This window comes from Lissotriton helveticus, chromosome 12 (genome assembly GCF_964261635.1).
Source record: "Lissotriton helveticus chromosome 12, aLisHel1.1, whole genome shotgun sequence".
NCBI lineage: Eukaryota > Metazoa > Chordata > Amphibia > Caudata > Salamandridae > Lissotriton > Lissotriton helveticus.
The window spans coordinates 132,603,123-132,610,080 of record NC_136073.1 but is presented as its reverse complement, the minus strand read 5'-3'; positions in this window follow the sequence as shown (position 1 = coordinate 132,610,080).

Here is a 6,958-nt window from a genome sequence, read left to right as displayed (position 1 = left end):
GATGGAGCCCCGGACGCCCGGGGGACGACTGCCCAAGAGCCATGGAGCCCGTCCTGGGCAATTTGACAAGCCGTTGGCCTGGAGGGAGGAAGCCCCGGGTGGCCTAGGGAGGTGGTACCCAGGCATAGCCCATCTGGTCCCCCTAGCAGAGAACCACCAGCCTTGGAGGGGTGTCCGGGCGTACCCTGTCCCTAGTAATCCGGAGGGAAATTACCCCACTTTCTTGCAATCTGTGCACACGAGGTGACAGAGGGGACCCAAGGCGCGAAAGTACCCGACCTCCTGGAGCCCTCGCTGGGATCCGGGAGGCGAATGGCACCTCATCATGACTTCCAGGGCGACCAGATGGCCGAGGCGAGAGGGGCGACCAGATGGCCGGGACCAAAATGACACCAATCTGCCTGCCCCGGAGCTGCAGGGCTCTCGGGCTGCAGGGTTCCGGGGGCTGCAGAGCTGCAGGTCTCTGGGGCTGCAGGGCTCCGGGGTTTCAGGCCTCCCCGGGCCCTGATGGACCCTCCGTCCCGGGCGCCTCTGACCCCCGGCCGGCTTGCAGGACGGAGGGGGGATTCCCGCACCACTGGGCCCTGCCGGACGGGGCTCAAGCCCCGGGCCCGGTCCCCGGCCCCAGTCCCGGCTTTCCGAACTCTAGGCCGGGCCGGGGAGAGCCTCCCCTGGGCCCCCGGTAGACCCTCCGTCCCGGGCGCCCCGGACCCCCGGCCGGATTGCTGGACGGAGGGGTACCAGCACCCTCGGGCCTGGCCAGATGGAGTTCAAGCCCCGGGTCCGGTCCCACCTTCCGAACCCTAGCCAGGCTGGGGAGAGCCTCCCCGGGCCCCGGTGGAGCCCTGTCCCCAGCGCCCGGACCCACTGGTGGCCTGCGGGACAGGGGGCTCCAGAACCCTCGGGGCCTGGCCAGATGGAGTTCAAGCCCCGGGTCCGGTCCCACCTTCCGAACCCTAGCCAGGCTGGGGAGAGCCTCCCCGGGCCCCGGTGGAGCCCCGTCCCCAGCGCCCGGACCCACTGGTGGCCTGCGGGACAGGGGGCTCCAGCACCCTCGGGGCCTGGCCAGATGGAGTTCAAGCCCCGGGTCCGGTCCCACCTTCCGAACCTTAGCCAGGCTGGGGAGAGCCTCCCCGGGCCCCGGTGGAGCCCCGTCCCCAGCACCCGGACCCTCTGGTGGCCTGCGCGACAGGGGGCTCGCGCACCCCGTGGCTGGCCGGCCGGAGCTCAAGTCCCGGGCCCGGTCCTACCTTCCGAACCCTAGCCAGGCTGGGGAGAGCCTCCCGGGGCCTTGGTGGAGCCTTGTCCCGAGCGCCCGGACCCAAGGAGGGTTAAGCCCAGGCCACGTCCACTCCCCGACGGCCTGCCTGAGGAGCCCATTTTCCTCGACTATTAAGCCCCCACGTAGTGGGGGCTTACATAACTTTGGGGAAGGACAAAAGTTGGAGTTAGCCCGGCCGCCAGCCCACAGGGCCATCTGGTCACCCAGCCCGCAGGGCCATCTGGTCGCCCGGCCCGCAGGGCCATCTGTTCGCCCCAGCCCTTAGGGCCATCTGGTCGCCCCAGCCCGCATGGTCATCTGGTCGCGCAGCAGGGGCGACCAGATGGCCTGGGACGACCCTGCGTCCGGATAACCTCCTGCTTGAAACCCAAAAAGTCAGAAGGATCGTGAGGCCCCGCTTTCACGGTCTGTATTCATACTGAAAATCGAGATCAAGCGAGCTTTTGCCCTTCTGCTCCGCGGGAGGTTTCTGTCCTCCCTGAAATCGCCTTAGGACACCTGCGTTATCGTTTGTTAGGTGTACCGCCCCAGTCAAACTCCCCACCTGCCACTGTCCCCGGAGCGGGGAGCCCGTCCTGGGCACTTTTCCATGCCTTCGGCCTGGAGCCCCCAGACACCCAGGGGAGGACCACCGTGAAAACCATGGAGCCCGACCCGGGCACTATGCCATACCGTCAGCCTAGATGGAGCCCCGGACGCCCAGGGGACAAATGCCCGGGACGCATGGAGCCCGTCCTGGGCACTTTTCCATGCCTTCGGCCTGGAGCCCCCAGACACCCAGGGGAGGACCACCATGAAAACTATGGAGCCCGACTGGGCACTCTGCCATACCGTCAGCCTAGATGGAGCCCCGGACGCCCGGGGGATGAATGCCCGGGACGCATGGAGCCTGTCCTGGGCACTTTTCCTTGCCGTCAGCCTGGATGGAGCCCTGGACACCCGGGGGACGACTGCCCAGGAGCCATGGAGCCCGTCCTGGGCAATTTGACATGCAGTTGGCCTGGAGGAAGGAAGCCCCGGATGGCCTAGGGAGGTGTTGCCCAGGCATAGCCCATCTGGTCCCCATGGCAGAGAACCACCACCCTCGGAGGGGTGTCCGGGCGGACCCTTCTCCCTAGTAATCCGGAGCAAAATTACCCCCTTTTCTTGTAATCTGTTCACGCGAGGTGACAGAGGGGACCCAAGGCGTGAAATAACCCGACCTCATGGAGCCCTAGCTGGGATCCGGGAGGCGAATGGCACCTCATCAGGACTTCCAGGGAAGTTCGGCCATCTGGTCGCCCCATAGGAAAGCGTTGCGGGCGACCAGATGGCCGAGGGGATCTGGGCTACCAGATGGCCGGGCACGAAAGTGAAGACGCCTGGACTCTCCCCACCCCGTCCCCGTCCCGGGACGAATGCCCGGGACGCATGGAGCCCGTCCTGGGCACTTTTCCATGCCGTCGGCCTGGAGCGCCCCGACACCCAGGGAAGGACCACACTGGAAACCATGGAGCCCGACCCGGGCACTCTGCCATGCTGTCAGCCTGGATGGAGCCCCGGACGCCCGGGGGACGAAGGCCCGGGACGCATGGAGCCCGTCCCGGGCACTCTGCCATGCCGCTGGCCTGGATGGAGCCCCGGACGCCCGGAGGACGAATGCCCGGGACGCATGGAGCCCGTCCCGGGCACTCTGCCATGCCGTCGGCCTGGATGGAGCCCCGGACGCCAGGGGGACGACTGCCCAAGAGCCATGGAGCCCATCCCGGGCACTCTGCCATGCCGTCCCGACAAATTCGTACGGACTCCTAACCTTCCGACACGGATCGGAATCGAGCCCTTTCTGACCCAGCAGATTTCAGGTTAACTTGCTATATACTTTACGTACGATTTTATGGGGGCCGATTCCGATCCGGTACGTAAAAGCACATCCGACCGACATGTCGGACAACCACGTACACCCAGGGGATAGGACTGCCCGGGTCACATGGACCCCGTCCTGGGCACTCTGATCTGCCGCCGGCGCCGGGGATCGAACCGTGATCACCAGATGGGGATATCCCAAAAATCTGGCATGGATACGGCCCGCCAGGACAGGTTTGGACACCCCTGTTGTATGGACTCCCAAGCCGGACAGATTCCTACGGACCTTCTGACACGGATCGGAATCGAGCCCAGCAGATTTCGCGTTGACTGCCTCTATATCAGGGGTGTCCAAACCTGTCCTGGCGGGCCGTATCCATGCCAGATTTTTGGGATATCCCCATCTGGGGATCACGGTTCGATCCCCGGCACCGGCGGCAGATTAGCCCAGCACCACGTGACTCTGGGAAATAGCTAAAAACAACAAGTGATGGATTCCGTTCTGGGAAGGACATGGCTTTTGTAGTTCGGACTGGACTGTTCCCATGGGGCAACAGGGTCAGAGCTGATTTGCATATCGCCATTGTCTAACCCAGGGTGGTGTGGAGTGCAAAAAACGATGGATTTGGGCCCAGATCTTTTGACTGGGGGAGTGTGTGACATTGATCCACATTCAGTCCATCACTTGTTGTTTTTGCAATTGCCGCCCTAAGTGCGCTGGGGATGCCCAGACGTGGGTCCCAGGCACTCCACACCACTTGGAGTCAAGCTAGCCGGGCTGAAGAGAGGTGTTACCTCGAAACCGGTCCGGTCCTCGGATGCTTGATTCCGTTCTGGGAAGGACATGGCTTTTGTAGTTCGGACTGGACTGTTCCCATGGGGCAACAGGGTCAGAGCTGATTTGCATATCGCCATTGTCTAACCCAGGGTGGTGTGGAGTGCAAAAAACGATGGATTTGGGCCCAGATCTTTTGACTGGGGGAGTGTGTGACATTGATCCACATTCAGTCCATCACTTGTTGTTTTTGCAATTGCCGCCCTAAGTGCGCTGGGGATGCCCAGACGTGGGTCCCAGGCACTCCACACCACTTGGAGTCAAGCTAGCCGGGCTGAAGAGAGGTGTTACCTCGAAACCGGTCCGGTCCTCGGATGCTTGATTCCGTTCTGGGAAGGACATGGCTTTTGTAGTTCGGACTGGACTGTTCCCATGGGGCAACAGGGTCAGAGCTGATTTGCATATCGCCATTGTCTAACCCAGGGTGGTGTGGAGTGCAAAAAACGATGGATTTGGGCCCAGATCTTTTGACTGGGGGAGTGTGTGACATTGATCCACATTCAGTCCATCACTTGTTGTTTTTGCAATTGCCGCCCTAAGTGCGCTGGGGATGCCCAGACGTGGGTCCCAGGCACTCCACACCACTTGGAGTCAAGCTAGCCGGGCTGAAGAGAGGTGTTACCTCGAAACCGGTCCGGTCCTCGGATGCTTGATTCCGTTCTGGGAAGGACATGGCTTTTGTAGTTCGGACTGGACTGTTCCCATGGGGCAACAGGGTCAGAGCTGATTTGCATATCGCCATTGCCTAACCCAGGGTGGTGTGGAGTGCAAAAAACGATGGATTTGGGCCCAGATCTTTTGACTGGGGGAGTGTGTGACATTGATCCACATTCAGTCCATCACTTGTTGTTTTTGCATCTGGGAAATAGCTGGCGCCGCGGCTAGGGCGGCTGACTCCGGAATCTGGAGATCAGGGTTCGATCCCCGGCACCGGCCGCAGATTAGCCCAGCACCATGTGACTCTGGGCAATAGCTGGCGCCGCGGCTAGGGTGGCTGACTCCGGAAACTGGGGATCACGGTTCGATCCCAGGCACCGGTGGCAGATTAGCCCAGCACCATGTGACTCTGGGCAATAGCTGGCGTCGCGGCTAGGGCGGCTGACTACGGAATCTGGGGATCACGGTTCGATCCCCGGCACCGGCGGCAGATTAGCCCAGCACCATGTGACTCTGGGCAATAGCTTGCTTAATCTTCCCGTCGGCCCCTAGCGCCTAGAGACCCTTACGGGTGATTGTGCGCTTTACAAATGTGGATTATTATTATTATTATTATTTGGGCCGATTCCGATCCGGTTCGTAAAAGCACATCTGCCCGAATCTGTCGGACAACCACGTACACCCGGGAGAGGACTGCCCGGGACCCGTGGAGCCCGTCCTGGTCACTCTGACCTGCCATCGGCCTGGAGAAGGGAGCGCCGGACACCCGGGGGGAGGACTGCCCGGGACCCGTGGAGCCCGTCCTGGGCACTCTGACCTGCCGTCGGCCCGGGGAAGGGAGCCCCGGACGCCCGGGGAGGACTGCCCGGGACCCGTGGAGCCCGTCCTGGGCACTCTGACCTGCCGTCGGCCCGGGGAAGGGAGCCCCGGACGCCCGGGGGAGTACTGCCCGGGACCCGTGGAACTCGTCCTGGGAACTCTGACATGCCGCTGACCCGGGGAAGGAAACCCCGGACGCCCGGGAACCGTGGAGCCCGTCCAGGGCACTCTGACAAGCCGTCGGACCGGGGAAGGGAGCCCCGGACGCCCGGGACCCGTGGAGCCCGTCCTGGGAACTCCGGCATGCCGTTGGCCCGGGGAAGGGAGTCCCAGATACCCGGGACCCGTGGAGCCCATCATGGGCACTCTGACAAGCCGTTGTCCCGGGGAAGGGAGCCCCGGACGCCCGGGACTCGTGGAGCCCGTCCTGGGCACTCTGGCATGCCGTTGGCCTGGGGAAGGGAGCCCCGGACGCCCGGGGCCCGTGGAGCCCATCCTGGGCACTTTGACATGCTGTTGGCCTGGGGAAGGGAGCCCCGGACGCCCGGGGGGAGGACTGCCAGGGACCCGTGGAGCCCGTCCTGGGCACTTTGACCTGCCGATGGCCTGGAGATGGAAGCCCCGGATGCCTGGGGGAGGACTGCCCGAGACCCATGGAGCCCGTCCCGGGTACTTTGCCATGCTGTTGGCCTCCTGGAGATGGGTGCCCCGGACGCCCGGGGGAGGACTGCCCGGGACGTATGGAGCCTGTCCTGGGCACTTTTCCATGCCGTCGGCAAGGATGGAGCCCCGGACGCCCGGGGGACGACTGCCCAAGAGCCATGGAGCCCGTCCTGGGCAATTTGACAAGCCGTTGGCCTGGAGGAAGGAAGCCCCGGGTGGCCTAGGGAGGTGTTACCCAGGCATAGCCCATCTGGTCCCCCTAGCAGAGAACCACCAGCCTTGGAGGGGTGTCCTGGCGTACCCTGTCCCTAGTAATCCGGAGGGAAATTACCCCACTTTCTTGCAATCTGTGCACACGAGGTGACAGAGGGGACCCAAGGCGCGAAAGTACCCGACCTCCTGGAGCCCTCGCTGGGATCCGGGAGGCGAATGGCACCTCATCATGACTTCCAGGGCGACCAGATGGCCGAGGCGAGAGGGGCGACCAGATGGCCGGGACCAAAATGACGCCAATCTGCCTGCCCCGAAGCTGCAGGGCTCTGGGGCTGCAGGGTTCCGGGGGCTGCAGAGCTGCAGGTCTCTGGGGCTGCAGGGCTCCGGGGTTTCAGGCCTCCCCGGGCCCTGATGGACCCTCCGTCCCGGGCGCCTCTGACCCCCGGCCGGCTTGCAGGACGGAGGGGGGATTCCCGCACCACTGGGCCCTGCCGGACGGGGCTCAAGCCCCGGGCCCGGTCCCCGGCCCCAGTCCCGGCTTTCCGAACCCTAGGCCGGGCCGGGGAGAGCCTCCCCTGGGCCCCCGGTGGACCCTCCGTCCCGGGTGCCCCGGACCCCCGGCCGGATTGCTGGACGGAGGGGTACCA